We start from the raw sequence: 15,918 nt of genomic DNA on the forward strand, positions 1-15,918 counted from the left end.
TCTGTTTTGATCCTAGTGGCTGGCATTCCCTGGCTACATTCCAGCGTCCTCCCAGTGGGCTTGGCTTCCAGGAAGCCACCCTTTCCTCTGTAGCTCCTCTTTGGGTACTGTCATACTGCAACACCATCTTCACTGTCAGCGCTGAAGCCATGGCCTGGATCCACCTCCTGTCTGTCCTCACTGAGGGAGGGGGCAGAGGAATGACTCAGGGTGTGCTAGGAGTGTGATGGGATGCTGGGCTCTGGCACAGGAATTCACAGATTCCACCCCTCTCAATCCTCCCCTGCCGCCTCCCGCTTTTTTTTTAGGCAGCTGGTTAATATGATTTTATTTCAGTATTTACTGAAGTTTTAAATATAATCACATAAAAACCAAACATTTCAAAAAGTGTGAAGTATTAGAAAGTCAATGAGTGCCATTGATCTTTCCATGCAAACAATCTCTTTTGCTGAGATAAGCAATACCAATTCTGCAGCTGGCAACATGTATAATATGATACTCTACCAGAGTTTAAAAATAGGCTTGATCAAGAGATTGCATGTGATACAACCAAAGTAGTGCAAATTCTTGGTTGGATGAGGTGCTGACTTGAGCAGGCTGTGGCCACGCCCCTCATGTCTGGCAGTGAGATGATGGGGAGGACTGGCCGCCGCATCCTCACCTGGTCATCACGGCCTGTGATAGCTCAGGGTGGGCTCCGCAGTGATGTTACGTCATGGGATCAAGGAAGGTGACTCTCCCAGCGATCACTCCTGTTCCTCCCAGGTGATCATTCCAGCCACCGGCCCCTTGCCTCCTGGGCTGTGGGCTGCTGCGTCTTCTTTACACCTGCATTCCCGACAGTTAGCATGGTACCTGGTTCAGAACCGCTTGATGTCTTATGTGTTTTCTTGAAATCTTAAGGAAAAGGAAAATTTCCAGGTTCCAGATATTGTGTAACGTCAAGGATATTTGATTCACTAGCACCTGCCATAGTGGGGTTTGTACCCTGCAGCTCCTGTGGGCTGGGAGCACCTTGTGTTGAAAATACAGAACTTTCCTGCCCATATGTGATTTGCTGCTGTTTCTCCAGGTGTCCGTTCTTCTCATGAGGCTCCAGGAGCTAGAGGCTCTCAAATCCTTTTGCTGCAATCCACATGAAGAAGCCCCTCTCGAGACTCCAATTTATAATCATTTTATTGTGCAGCTCAGCTCCAGAGCTTAGACAACTACAGAGATTTATGAAGGATTTAAACAGGTGTCCTTTCCCAGTCATAATGCTGCAAAGAGATGAGCTAATGTTGTATTGATCTTTTAATATTTTTTCTTCTCCCTTCCTCTTCTTTCTTTTCTTTTCTTGGTTGTTTTTCTTCTGTAAGATAATATGGCTTCTTGTGCAGAAAGAGAAAAATACCGGCAAGGACATAGCTACCCATGAGCCCAATGCTGCCTGAACCTCATTACTGATGCTGTTTGAGTGGGCTTTGCTTTTCCTGACACTCTTTTCCTTCAGACACACACACACTTTTTCTCTTAAATAGGAGGGAATGAGTAGTATCCTGCCTTTTTGGAGTTGCTTATAAACATATTTCCATGTCCACTGATGGTGGCTTTGCTGACAGAACTGCACAGTGTTCTGTTTTAGGGAGTTTTGTGCTGGTTCATTCTTCCTGGTTTGGATTCTTGGATTTCTGTGGAGGAGGCCCTGTGGTCCAGGGTGTGTCCCTGCCCCCAGCAGCAGTGATGAGCATGCCTGTTTCTTCACCTGTTTCCTTTCAATTGAAAGGTTAATTTACAATTTTGTGTTAGTTTCAGGTGTACAGCAGAGTGATTCAGTTACACTTGTGCATATATTCTTTTCCATTATCAGTTATTACAGGAAATTGCATACTGTTTCTTTTCTGTGTTGAGCACAGATGTAGGTTTCCCCCAAGTTGGTGCCTTTTCACTCTACATTTTGACTTTATGTCCAAGTAAAGAGAGGGAGTAAGAATTGGCTCTGAGATTGCCTCCGTGCTGTGTCTCGCCCTGGTGTGTTGTCGGAACCGCAGTTGCCATAGGAGCAGGATGGTATAGCACCTGGCAGGTTCACGAAGCACCCCCATCAGCATTCACACTCCAGACACAGTTCACATTCTGAGTCGGTATTGAGACATAGGTGTTCGGCTATTGGGTTATTGAGACTTATTTTATGGCCCAGTATATGGTCTTTTTGGTGGGTGTTTGGAGAGAGAGGAAGAGAGAGGGAGAGATAAGGAGAGAAAGAGAAGGTGGGGGCAGGGGGAGAGAAAGAAAAAAGAGAGAGGGAGAAAGAGAATAAGGCCAACTGTGATCTAAAACAGTTGCATATTAAAATCATAGGGTACTTAATAAACTGTTTTAGATTTTATATTCTTATGTAAATTTGATGATGCTGAATCTGGATTTTCTGGAATCTTTTTTTATATATCCTTTATAGGTCAAAAAATATATTTTTAACCTGAGAAAGAAATACTTAAAATATAGTAAGAGAAATAAGTTTTCAGACAACTTTATATCATATAGATTAAATTTAGTTTTCAAAAAGAAAAATACCACTGACTAAAATAATTTTTAAATCATTGTTTTATTTGTTCCAAAATATTTAAATGTGTGTGTGTGTGCATGTGTGTTAGTCACTCAGTTGTGTCCAAATCTTTGTGACCCAATGGACTGTAGCCCACCAGTCTCCTCTGTCCATGGGATTCTCCAGACAAGAATACTGGAGCAGGTAGCTATTGCCTTCTGCAGGGGATCTTCCCAACCCAGGGATTGAACTCAGGTCTTGTGCATTGCAGGAAGATTCTTTACCATCTAAGCCATAAGAGAAGTCCAAATATGTGTATGTGTATAATTAATTTCAGTTTTTGAAGGATCATCTTCATGGACCCACTTTTAAGTTGTAACTAAAAAAATACAACTAATTCAGAATCTCAGCACCACATGAGTGTTGTTGGGTGATTGTTGTATTATTTTGTGTATTATTTTGAGTTCAAAGAAAAGTATTATTTGAAGTGATAAAGTTATTCAAAGTGAGGGATTGTGTGTAGTCAGCTGCATGGCTGTTTTCCATGGTTCTGAAATTTGATTCTGTATAATCACCTTGGAGTGTTTTCAACTTTTTTTGGCAGGTTCTCTGACTAAGAATCTTGCCACTTATTTTGCTTTTAGGTTAGAAAAGCAATCTTCTAAATAATATAATCCTTCTTTAAAAAAAAAAACAGTCCTGCTTTTTGGAACTCCTCTGGGCTCCTGCCTTTTATACCCTCCACCCCTCAAGTGAGCCAACTCATTGGAAAGACCCTGATGCTGGGAAAGTTTGAGGGCAGGAGGAGAAGAGGGTGACAGAGGATGAGATGGCTGGATGACATCACTGAATCAATGCGCATGAGTTTGAGCGAACTCCGGGAGATAGCAAAGGACAGGGAAGCCTGGTGTGCTGTAGTCCATGGGGTTGCAAAGAGATGGACCCAACTCAGTGACTGAGCAACAACTCCTCAAGTGCCCCAGGTGCTGTTTTTGCTCCCAAACTGTGAAGACAAGACTTTATTGGCTTGTTCTCCTGGCAGTCTCCGTAAAAGGGCAAACTCAGAGATACAGATTTTATACCTGGTCATTGAATTTGTAAAATTATGAAAAAATATTTTTAACAGGGAAATTAGGATTAACAGGAAATAATTCAAATGATCACATAAGAAAATGGAAGTATCTATTTAGCTGTAATTTTGGTCACTATCCTTTAGTTATTAAAGTTCAATGCATAGCACCGAGAAGTTTTCATTCAGTGCCTATACGATTCCAATACCAGGGCTTATCCATATGTATTCAAAATGGTGTGAGTGTGGGTTGTCTTGGGTTCCTGGAGTAGGTTTGATTTCCAAAGACACAGAATATTCTAGAGTTAGGTTGAGCATGAGGATGTGCTGTGTGTGTTCCTCTCTTCTGGACATTGGTTCTTCCAGACAGGGTACAGAGTCAGCCTGCACGTGCTGTTACGCCGGTCTGTTTACTCTCAGAATCTGATTCTCAGTCTTCTCATTGACATCCTGCCAGATTGTGAAAAACCAAAGTGGCTTTCACGCATTCTCTAGCACGGTTGACAGCAGCGGTAACTCGAGCCTTCCTGAACGGTACACTATGTTTTGTCTGAATTTCTTCCTGATTTGCTCTCCATTATTTATTATTTACTATCTCTGAGCTTCTCCTAGTTCTCTGTCCCTCCTGTCATTCCCTCTGTAAACTCTAGTAAACTGGGTACATAGATGTCTGGGTAGGAATACTGGGCATTTACTTCTCCCTGCAAGCTGGCACCTTACACTGACTGAAGGGTGGAAATGGATGTTTCAGGCAGACGTGATCAGCACTTAGAGTTGGGGAAGGATGCTTTGTGGGGGAGCAGTCAGCAGGAAGAGAGTCTTTCTCACTCACAGTATTGTCTTCTCCTAAGTCTTCGGTGTTGAAGGTGATTCAAGATGCGGTATCAAGCATTTCCTCTGTCACACTGGGATGTAGTTTTGTTTTGACCAAGGATGATGTCATGTGGTTCTATCTTGGTGATGACCTTGGGAAATATCTTTCATTTATCCATGTCTAGCTCTTTGTAGGAACGTTGGATGGGATAGCAATTTCAACTCTTTGCAGAGTTTGTTTGTTTAGAATGGGGTCCGGGTTGTCGAAGGGCTGGTTGCTGTGGAGCCAGCTGTCTGCTGCTTGTTGGAAAGAAGCCAGGATTCTCTGGGGGACAGTCTGGCTGGCCAGTGTCCTAACGTAGAAGAATATTGAGAAAAAGAAACTTTTAAAATGTATTGGCATTGTGGACAAGCAACCATTTCCACTTGTCAGTGGAAGCTAGCACAGAGACATTTGTGGAATAGACAAGTTAAAACTGCATTTTTGAACCAAAGCCAAGTGCCCCTCCTGCTGTTGAAGAAAGCTTAAGTGGAGAAGTTTTCAAACCAGGGTGCTGAATAATAATAGTAATAATATAATAGTAATAATGAAAAGACAACACATGTAATAATCTCCCTTGAAGGATAAGGCTTTTGGTATATATTTTTAAAAATTATTCTTAGTTAATTTAACCTATTTATTGACTGAGCACCTGTTGTGTGTCAGACATTGTGCTTAGTGCCATGGTACATTGTTGAACACACAAGTAGATGTAGTTTCTGCTTTCTTGGGGCTTAGGATCTATTATGAGAGTCAGACTTACTGATAGATAATGATTTTGAAGAAAAAGAACGGTCCTGTGAAATACGTGGTTAAAGTCCCCTGACCATGCTCAGGGGGAAACAATACTTAAAAAAAATGTGAGTGAGCTGGAATTTGAAGGATAGCCAGGTGAGAACAAGGAAGTGTTAGGTGTTCAGATTTACATTTGAGAAATATCCCCAGTTGAATGTGTCAAGAATGAATGGGCGAATTTCCCTGATAGTCCACTGGTTAAAATTTTGCGCTTACAAAGCAGTGAGTTATAGGTTCTATCCCTGGGTGGGGAGCTAAGATCCTAGAAACTGGGTGGTTTGGCAAAAAGGTAAAAAAGGAATGAATGAACAGGAGTCATAGTGGAAAGGAATGAATGAACAGGAGGCATAGTGGTCCCAGGGGCCAGTTGGTGGGCTTTGTGGGGGATGGGAGATGGATGGAGGCTGGATCTGGTGGTGAAGTGGGAAGTAGGTACATAGGCAGATCTGAGGTAGCTTAATAGGTAAATTTAATGGTGGGATTATTCCCCAAGGTCAGGAGTGTTGGAGGGGACCCAGGTGGGGGATCAGGATTTAGTCCTGACGTTAGCTGGTTGAGGTGCCCTGGAGGATCAGTTTGTCAGGTGAATATTTGGAACCAAAGCACAGATAAATGTGTGAATCTGATATAAAACTGTTAAAAAATCAGAGTAAAACAGCATTGAAAATATAGTCTAATTTTAATGAAAATAATTATACATCTTTGGAAAGGTTTTAAGGGACCAATTGAAATAGTTATCTCTGAGGGTGGAATAGGTGAATAACTGGAGATTTTGTTACTTTCTTTTTTTCACTTTCTCTGTAGTTCTCCTTCTGCCTAATTCCAATATGAAGAGAGCATTAGTCAGTTCTAAATTTAGGTTATAATAGGAACATCCTTTTTTTTTCTTAAAAAAAAAAACAAACCCCAAAAACAAAACTTGTGTGTGAATTGGCATAGCGATGATTTAAAGACTTTGCTAACTTGAAATTGAAATAATTTGTATAAATAGACTTTATTTGACTAGATGACTTGATTAATTTCCTCCTAAATGGATTTATTTGAGTTAGGTTCTAAATAAGAAAATATTTAAATTAAATGCCAACAGAGCACCAAATGTCTAATTAATTAATTCGAAGGGATTATTTCCCAACATTTAATTATTTCGTGAGTACTGGTTCACCCACTGCTCATTAGTTTGTGGGTGGGTGGGTCGGGGAGCACAGGGCCAGGTGTATCCGAGGTGGTGGTGGGTGAGGGGAGTTAGCTGAGGGGGACGGAAGCAGTAGGACCTTTGCTGGTGGGGGCTGCCTGTGGAATCATGGCTGGGCAGCCTTCCTGGGGGAGGCTTTGAGGACTTAGCTTGGCTGGGGCCACCGGTGAGTCAGGGGGAGTGGGGGTAGGTTATCATTGTTAACGGTAGGCTGGGGCTGGCTTCCCTGGTCTGCTGCGTGTTGCTTTTCTATTGCTTCATCAGCAAGGGGCATCTTGGGGGTGGCTGCTGGGGGGTGGCTAAGAGGCTACAGTGCTCCTGTCTGAATCCTGGCCTGACTTCTTAATGACCTGTGGTAAATCTTGACTTCTTTATGACCTTTGGCAAAGTATTTAATCTCTGTAATCTCAGTTTTCCCATCTCTAAATGGTGAATAGTAATTGTATTACCTTGTAAGTTTGTATTAAGTTTAAACCTGAGAATTTGTGTTAAGGTTTCAGCATTGTGCTTGGCAAAAATAAGACCACAGGAAACGGTAATTTGATCATCCTTGATCACTGTTGCTGCTACCATCTTTGGATTAGGGTAACTATTCATTCTTAAATACCACCTTCTAATGATTCAAAAACAAACATATAAGCTGGGCTATCTTAGGTATTTGTTTTATAAAAATAATTTCTATAGATATTCATTTTTATTTACTTACTTTAGTATTTCTATCAATTTGAAGAGAACTTGGTACGAAATAGATGCTCAGGGATAGCTGAGGGGGGAAATAGGTTATTTTCTTACAAACAAACCAAAAGTTTTGACATCAAAAGCAAAGGCAACAAAAAGCAAAATAAATGAGTAGGAATATATCAAATTAAAAAGTTTCTGCTCAGCAAAGGAAACTACCAATATTAGGAAAATGCAACCTACAGAATGGGAAAAAATATTTGGAAACCATTTATCTAATAACTCAAATAACTAAAAAAAGAACACCAAAAACAAAACCCAACTGGGTCAAGTAATGGACTGAGGAAATGAATAGATATTTTCCCAAAGAAGACATGCAGAATTACCATCAGGTATCGAACATGTACTCAACATGACTGATCATTAGGGAAACACAACTCAAAACCACAGCATCAGCTCACGCCTGTCAGAGTGGCTGGTATCAGAAAACAGGAGACAGCAGGTTTTGGTGGGAATGTGGGGTAAAGGGAGACCGAGGCCTTGTTCACTGTTGGTGGGAATGTAAACCGGTGTAGCTGCAGGGAAAAACTGCATGTAAAACTCTCAAAAAATCAAAACTAAAATTACCAAAGTATCCAGCAATCCTTCCTCTGGGTGTTTATGTAAATCAAATGAAAACACTGTCTTGAAATGATATCCGCCCTCCCATGTTCATTGTACTATATTATTCACAGTTGCCAAGATATAGAAACAACCCCAGTGTCATCCATGGATGAATGGACAAAAGAGCGTTTACACGCACACAGACACTCACAGGAGTACTATTCAGCCGTAAGGAAGAAGAAAATCCCATCGTCTGTGACAACATGGGTGGACCATAGGGAATTTGTGCTAAGTGAAGTAAGTCAGAGAAAGACAAATATGTATTGTACGATCTCATTTGTATATGGAAACCAAAAAAAAGCCAAACCTGCAGAAGCAGAGATTAAAAGAATGGTGGTTACTAGGGGCTGGAAAGTGGGAGAAAAAAAAGGGGTGATGTTGGTTAAAGGGTACACAGTTAAGATGAATAAGAACAACATAATGATTAGAGCTAGTAATATTGTATTACATGCTTGAATGTTGCTACTGACAGTAGATTTTAAATGTTCTCACCCAAGAAAGGTATGGTAATTATGTGCTGTGATACAAATGTTACTAATACTCCAGTGGTAATTGTTTTGCAGTATAATCAGTGCATCAAATCAACACTTTGTACACCTTAAACTTACATAATGTCATATGTCAGTTACATCTCAAGCTGGGGAAGGACAGGAAGGAAGGCCTTGTTTATGGTTTTAAGATATTACTTGGCCAACACTGACAGTTCTCCAGAAAAAACAGCACATCTCAAAACAAGTACTCCTGAATAAATGCTGTGAAAAGGTATTTTATAACAACTTTCATCTTTTAAAATGTTTTGTGTAGGTTTTCCTTTCTCTCATATCTCAAGTGCAATGTATAAAATTCAACTTTTCACATGTACAATAAACTGTTATCATCACAAAAAGGAAAAAAAGGAGGAAGGTTGGTGACTGTTGGCTTCTTCCTCATTGATATTTTCTGAATGATTTTGGAGAAGTAATTATAAATGATAAACATGATCATCCTATTCATTCATGCAACTATTAATAAAGGATAGAAATCATGTAGAAAGTAGCATTTTTTTCCCTTCCTGGATTGTGTAGTAAAAAAGGAGGAAAATAGGAAAAGTGTGGATCATTTGACCCTCTTATAATTCCAAAATAAGTCAACTAATAAAACTGAACCCTCATATGCTACATATCATAGCAGGATAGAGATGTAACTTTGTATCAGCCCTGGGAGTTGGGTATGGTAGTGTCCTTGGTTTGAGCAGTGGGAAAACCAAATATACTTTCTAAACCTGCAGATCTCTTTCACTTCCTTGGGATCCTGCCTGGCCTCAGATAACAAACATTTTAATTGCTGGTTGGGGTTGGAGAAAGAGGCTAGTTTAGCTAGCAAAAATATTGATTTTAACTACTGTATTTAATTTTGTCAGACTACTTGTATGTAATCTTATATGAGTATTCAAATGCCAAAAGTTTTGTCATGTGTAATTGTATCACAATGATTATCAAAATGATTATTATCACAATTATTGATGCCCCATGTTCCTATGTAAGACTAAGATTACAGCATCTGTTTGAACAAAGGTTAAGCAGATCTTACAGATTCACTCATTTCTTCATTCATTTCATCCTTCTGATGCCCATTCAACAAATGCTTTTCAGTCTCTAATATACTGGAGAAACAGATGGAGGTACTGAGGGCATATTTGTGGTATGATGTCCTCTTATCTCACAAAGCTCTCCTTGCAGTGAGAAAAAGAGACCCTGAAGACAGTGAGTCTTGGCTGTAGTGGAGCATGGGTGGGAAGGACAGCTCTCAGGACACAGGTGTGCTGATTTCAGTGAATGAGAAGGAGCAGATCTGGGAATAGCCAGAGGCAGAGGGAGCAGCCGGAGGTAGAGGGAGCAGCAACCTGAAATGGAAAAAAGGATGTGGGATCTGAAGGGGATGAGTGTGGCTGGGTTGCAGTGAGCGGCTGGGAGAGGGGAAATGGTGGGGTTGGAGAGGAAGGCGGGTATTGAGGACTACATTAAGCTACTAAATTCAATAGAAAGCCATTAAACTGTGAAACTGAGAGGTGACACAGAGAGATAATTTTAGAAGGTGGATTTGGGAAGAATGCATTCTAGGTGTGAGGAGTGAGGGCAAAGAAGATATATTGAGAATGATTTAAGAGTCTTAACTGGAGCAAGATGGGTATACAGAGGTTCCATTTCATATACATGGAAGATGTCACAAGTGGAATAAGGATTCAGGGTTGGGGACAGTCAAGTCTTCTTCCTGTTGAGACACTGAACTGATTTTGCAATGCCTGTGAGACATCCAAACAGACACTGACATTGACCTACTTGACATCAGTAGGTCATTGGACATATAATTCTGAAGCTCAAGGGGAAGATCGTAGTTGGAGATATGAATTTGGAAATAGCTACTACATAGAATAGATGGTATCTAAAGGCGTGTGACAAATAGTATTTCCATGTGGCAAAGTTTGCAGTCATTCTGGTCACCTTTATTGGTTCCTCCAAGATTGCACACTCTCATCTTATTGCTTGCCTTCACTGTGATGGAAAATACTAGTAACATTTTAATTAGAAATTAGTATTAAAATGTGGAAAAGAAACTCCTTAAATTCTTCTGAGTCAAAACGTTTGAATTAGAATAACTTTAGGTTTAGATATTGAGGAAAACAACTGAGTGTAAAAGGCTATAAAGAGACAGCTCAGGGAGATGACGCCTCAGACACAAGACTGGTAGTATTATTTCTAAGACATGCACAGAAATGTGTGAATGCTGTAACCATTTGATCTTAGATGGTCTGGACATGATTGTCTCCTAGGAAAGAGCTTATTTAATACAATAAAAGCACGTAGTTAAAATCAGAAACTCACTTGGAATAGCGGGATCCTATAATCTGTATCCTGTATTTCAGAATTTTGATAGTCCCTCCATTGAAATGCCCAATAGATTGCTTAATTTCTTATAAAATATGAAGCAACACTTCTTTTTAAGGGGATAGTCCAATGCTGACTGCTCTCAGGCATTTTGTTATTAGCAGCAGTGTGTAGTGTTGGCAGAGATTTCTCAGTTCTAGGAACTTGAGACTGAAACCTAGCTGTGCTTACATTTTCTTTTTTTAATAACAGCATCATTTTTTTAAATTTAGCTCAGATGTGTTTTTTGAGCACCCCTTCCATTCCAGGCAGAACTTGAGATATTGAAGGGAATAGACAAATGCTTACTTTTCACCATCCATTGTAAAACAGGAAGATGAAAGGTTCTAATCCTGTGTGCCATTTCTGACTTTCCCTCTTACAGAGCGGCAGCCTTAAGTAAAGATAATTCTACCTTCATTTGACATAGCAGATGATTGCTTTGTTTAGTATTGTCCCCATTAAAGTTCTTGTACTTGTATGATTTATCAGCTATATATTCTGGTATAATCTTATGTTTGGTTATGTAGTTTTTACAGTTATGTAGTTTCTTTAATGATTGGTATATGTGTGTTTTTAAAAACAATAATGTTACACCACTTGTTACAAAAATGAACTCTTAGGATTATGAGCTAAGTTTAAAAATATTGCCTTGACTGCACTTCCTTTCAGTCCTTGGGTTAGGCTGTGTGTGTCCCACAGCACTGAGTTTTGTGGGAGACTCTAGTATTAACCATGCCAGGAACATTCATTGTGTTGTGAATATTTGTGATTGAGTTCTCTGAGTTTTCATCGTTCATTTTCCTGACCCCTCCTCCCACTCAAGCTTCATTCAGCTGGACTTGAGACAAGCTGAAGGTATGATGCTGCCTTTGGAAAGGATGTAAAACACCCTCCTCTCCTTTCTGGGGCAGAGGACAGGTATTCCAGACTCCTGTTCATTTCTCCTGTGACTCTTTTGTCCTATACTTTTCTGGGTAAAAGTATTTGAGCATTGGATCGCTTCAGTTCTCATTCATTGGAAGAAGAGAATGTTCGAGGAGTTTAGAAAACAGTGTTTGCTAATTAAGAGGGCTCTGCCTTTGAAGTAGGGGTTGGGGCTCCGTCCTGTCCTGGCACCAGCTGTCTGTTTTGGCAAGGAATGAGTTAAAGAGACTTCTCTGAACCTGCTGTGTTTACTCACACCTTGCTGACTCCTAGGTGTGTTGTTACACCCTGTGTCACTCCTGACAAGTACTTCTGGACTGTTTAACTGGTGGAGGGTGTTTTCGTCTGGTGCAGAGGAAGCCGTGTGCTTGGTCTCCCTGCCCTATGCAAAGCTCTCGTCTTCCTGGGGGCTTACATATATGGAAAGGGTTCTTTCCTGTGTTTCCCACCTGTCTCTCATTTGTTGCCCTTTCTAGAGGACTGAGCGAAACACAGGGCTTATATCTGGGTTTGGGGGATCATTTTTGTTTTTTCCTGTAGTTAGTTTTGGAACCTGAGTCACTGTGGATTTTTGCCTTCTGATGGACTGAGATGGCAGACAGATTGACAAGGAAACCTGCAAAGAGATATTACTCCTTTTCTGGAACCTCTCGGAAAGATTCAGTGAAGGCCCTGAGATTTGCAAGGTCATTGAACCTTAAAAGAGCCACTTCAGAAATCAGCAAAAGGCAGGTTGGTACAGAAATTTCTGATCTCTTCAAGTTTCCTTTGGAGTTGAAAGTAGTTGAAACTTTTGAGAAAAGCTTTGAAAATTTGATTTGAAAATTTAATTTGAAAATTCTTTCAAGGTTTCAAAAACATTGCTATTTTCTGCGCCATCCATCAGTTAATGGATGTGTATTATTTGTGTGTGTTCATTTATTACATGGGTTTAAATTATTCACTGTTACAACACAAAGTTGTCATGGTATCAGAAGATTCTGATTCCTAATATGAATTCTTCTCCTAAAAGTTTGTTTCAATGAAGACTCTCATAGTACCAAAACATCTCACTGAAAGGATTAGTTGACTTTTGTGCATAAACAAAATATTACACTGAATGCAAATTAGTGTTTATATACTTTCATAGGAATATTGTTCTATAGGACTGTATGGAATTAAACTTAAATTAAAAGAATATTTTTTATATTAAAAAAATAATTGGAGGCTACTCCTTGGGAATATAAAAAATGATAGGAAGCGATTCTGGCTGTGTGCTTTCTTGTTTAGTTTTACTATCTATGTGTTATACTGTAACTTACCGGCTGTTAAAAGAATACATGTGTGCTGTGTGCTGTGCTGTGCTTAGTCGCTCAGTCATGTCCACCTCTTTGTGACCCCATGAACTGTAGTCAGCCAAGCTCCTCTGTCCATGGGGATTCTCCAGGCAAGAATACCGGAGTGGGTTGCCATGCCCTCCTATAGGGGATCTTCCCAATCCAGGGATCAAACCCAGGTCTCTTGCATTGTAGGCGGATTCCAGGGAAGCCCAAAATAGTACATAGAATAGTACATAGAATTTTTAAAATAATGTTGTCTATTAGGATTGAAAAGATTCCTCCTCTTAATGTTAATATTTTTGGAGCTCCCTTTCAGTTACCAAAGAACAGTAATAATTGAATAAAAAGTCAACTAACATCTCACATAGAATGTGATTTTCTTTTTACTTCATCATTTATTTTTGGACAAGGGCCCTGGGTTATGTGTGCCCTCCAGTGGTCTTTTGTAGAATGGTTATTTTTGAGCTCCATTAAGAAGCAGTGGTAATATCCACACCACTACTAGGGGAAGAATTGTGCTTTTAACATTACAGAGAAGTTCTTCAGAACAACTTCCTTCATACAGTTCAGACCCAGCTCAAATATGTGATATTTATTTGGATACTTTCTGAAGGATGTGTGTTTCGGAACATCTCTCAGTGGTTTGTAGGACTGGACAGTGAAAACTCATGTTAGTATGTACCATCACTTTGATCTTTATTTTGGACCTGACTGCTAATATTGAGTAATTTTAATTTCTTCTTTTTTCCCTTCTTTTCCTTTTTACCATGAAGAACGTTGACATTTCAGATACGAATCAAGTCCAAGACATTCCAAATCACTAACCTATTTTCTCCTGCAGAAATCACAGCCATAGTAGATGTTTGTTGATTAGGGATTCTCAACAATCCTGATTTTTTTTTCCTAGTTATTTATGCACAGATCAGTGTAATTTGAATTGCGGACACAGATTAAAACCTGTTTTTAAGAAATTAAACTTTCTACGTAGAGTGTACATAAAAGAAGATGAGAAATTAATGAGGAAATCAAGGGCGCTGATTCAGATGTCAGAATCTTTTCTCTACATCCTCGAGGAAGTACAGAGTTGAAAACTCTGCTTGAACTTGAGGGTGGGACCTGTGTGACAGCATTCTGTGCTTGAGAATTTCAACAGGAGCACCCTGTCTTGTCATTAACGATTCCACGCATTGTTTACAGAAGTAGGGTGTTCACCTCCAGTTCTCCGCCAAAATCCAATTTGTCTAATTAAATTCTGCTGAGCATTTCTAACTTCCTGCCTGAAACGCATTCTAATTGCTTGTGGTTCCAGTGGTGGTAATAATAGTGATGGTGTTCTGCTCTGGTAAACATGTGTTTAAGTGATTACATTCCAACCTGTCGGGGAAGATGAGGTTACTTTTTCACGTTAAAGATGAAAAAGACTTGGTTTTTTGGAGGATGCACGGGCATGTCGGCTGTATTGGTGATGAGTTCAGATTCCTATGCAGAGTTCCTGGGTCATCTTGTATGTACAGTTGGTGACACTCTTGACCAAGAAAGGCACCTACCCTCCCCCCAAGGAAGACACATCGCCTCCTCAGAACCTTGTTTCTCTCCTTGAAGCCAGTGTGTGAAATGTCAGCAGCCATATAATTTCAGATTCCTGCATTGTTTTGCTTTAGGAAAGGTTTCCATAGGTTTCAAAATCAGGGTTTTGTATACTTTTGGTTGTGGGTGGGGGGAGGGGGTAGTAATGGTTAGGACAAGAGTGTAAACCTTTGAGACTTGTCAAGGGAATTAAGATCTCATATTAAGTGCAAAAAAACTAAGCAGAAATGTTGTGTAGTGGACAGTTTACTGGGCTCACAAGGCAAAGCAGTTTAGTGTGTGTGGTTGAAAATCTGTCTCAGCAAAAACACAACCAAGGTTTTTGGAGTCAGTGGTCAGAATTTGTGCCTCCAGGATCTGTGTGTGGCCCAGTGTGTGGATGTCTGTCATTTGCTATGACACCATCATTGCTGTCAGTCATCTGTGTGTCTCTGTCTCTATGCTGACTTACTTCTCCATCCTGAGTATATAGAAAATCAGCATGTAGACTCAAAAGTCAGCAGAATGACACATTCTGCTTAATGATTAATGATGGAATAACAAGGAAGCTAACTCAGAAAGTTAGATGGTTTTTTAATTCAACAAAAAGGAACTTTAAGAGCCTTAGGTTATATAGACATGTATTTTATCTGCTAAAGAGCCTTCATTTTTAAGTAGAAGGCAAAGACCTTAGAATAAAGTTGCCTTGGTCTTTTAGGGCCTGAAGGTAGTTATTTTGGATCCGTTTATTGGTTATCTTCAGGTACAAAGCAAAGGAAATTGCGTGGATTTTGTATTCAAACAGAGTAGAAAATTGTTTTATCTATAGTGTGTGTGTGAAGATAACATGCTAAGTCTTTTTCCATGTTCTATTAAGAGTGACTTGTAGAAGGATCACAGTTGGTCAAAGTGTAGCTCTGGTTGAATGAAGTTGTCTTCTTATACCAACCATTCCTTAACGATAGACAGTGCCAGTGCTCATCAGTGAGAGACTGCAGTTATGTCCAGAGTAATTTGACGTATAGCACTGTATTGTAAAACACTAAAACATATGTCCTTGTTCAGTGCTTTTGAGAAAACTACTTGGAAAATATTTAACAAGTTAGGAATATGTAGTGGTTCTCTTATTTCATAAAATGTAGCCACTTTTTTTTTTTTTAAAGAGGGAATGATTTAGAAATAGAATGTATATGTGTGGATAACTTGGAAGAATTTTTTGTTTTTGTTTTTTTGTTACCAGAATAGTTTTTCTAATCATAGCAGAAAAGAGTGCTGCTGATGTCACCCAGGTGGGAAGAAGTGTGTTCTTGATGAGTTTTGTGACATAGCTTTGCTGTGTACATAATAAAATGTCATCAAGTTCTATTCTCTTTCACTCTTGGGTTGCAAAAGTTGTATATTCTTGCTTTTCTCACAACCTCAATTAATG

The 15,918-nt window shown here is 39.7% G+C and overlaps 1 protein-coding gene across 14 annotated transcripts in view; it reads left to right on the forward strand.

The window, feature by feature from the left end:
• The window catches only part of PARD3 (par-3 family cell polarity regulator), a 579,453-nt gene that overhangs the window by 91,387 nt on the left and 472,148 nt on the right, over positions 1 to 15,918 (forward strand). The gene's annotated exons all lie outside the window — the stretch shown is intronic.

This window comes from Bos mutus, chromosome 13 (assembly GCF_027580195.1).
Source record: "Bos mutus isolate GX-2022 chromosome 13, NWIPB_WYAK_1.1, whole genome shotgun sequence".
NCBI classification, from domain to species: Eukaryota; Metazoa; Chordata; class Mammalia; order Artiodactyla; family Bovidae; genus Bos; species Bos mutus.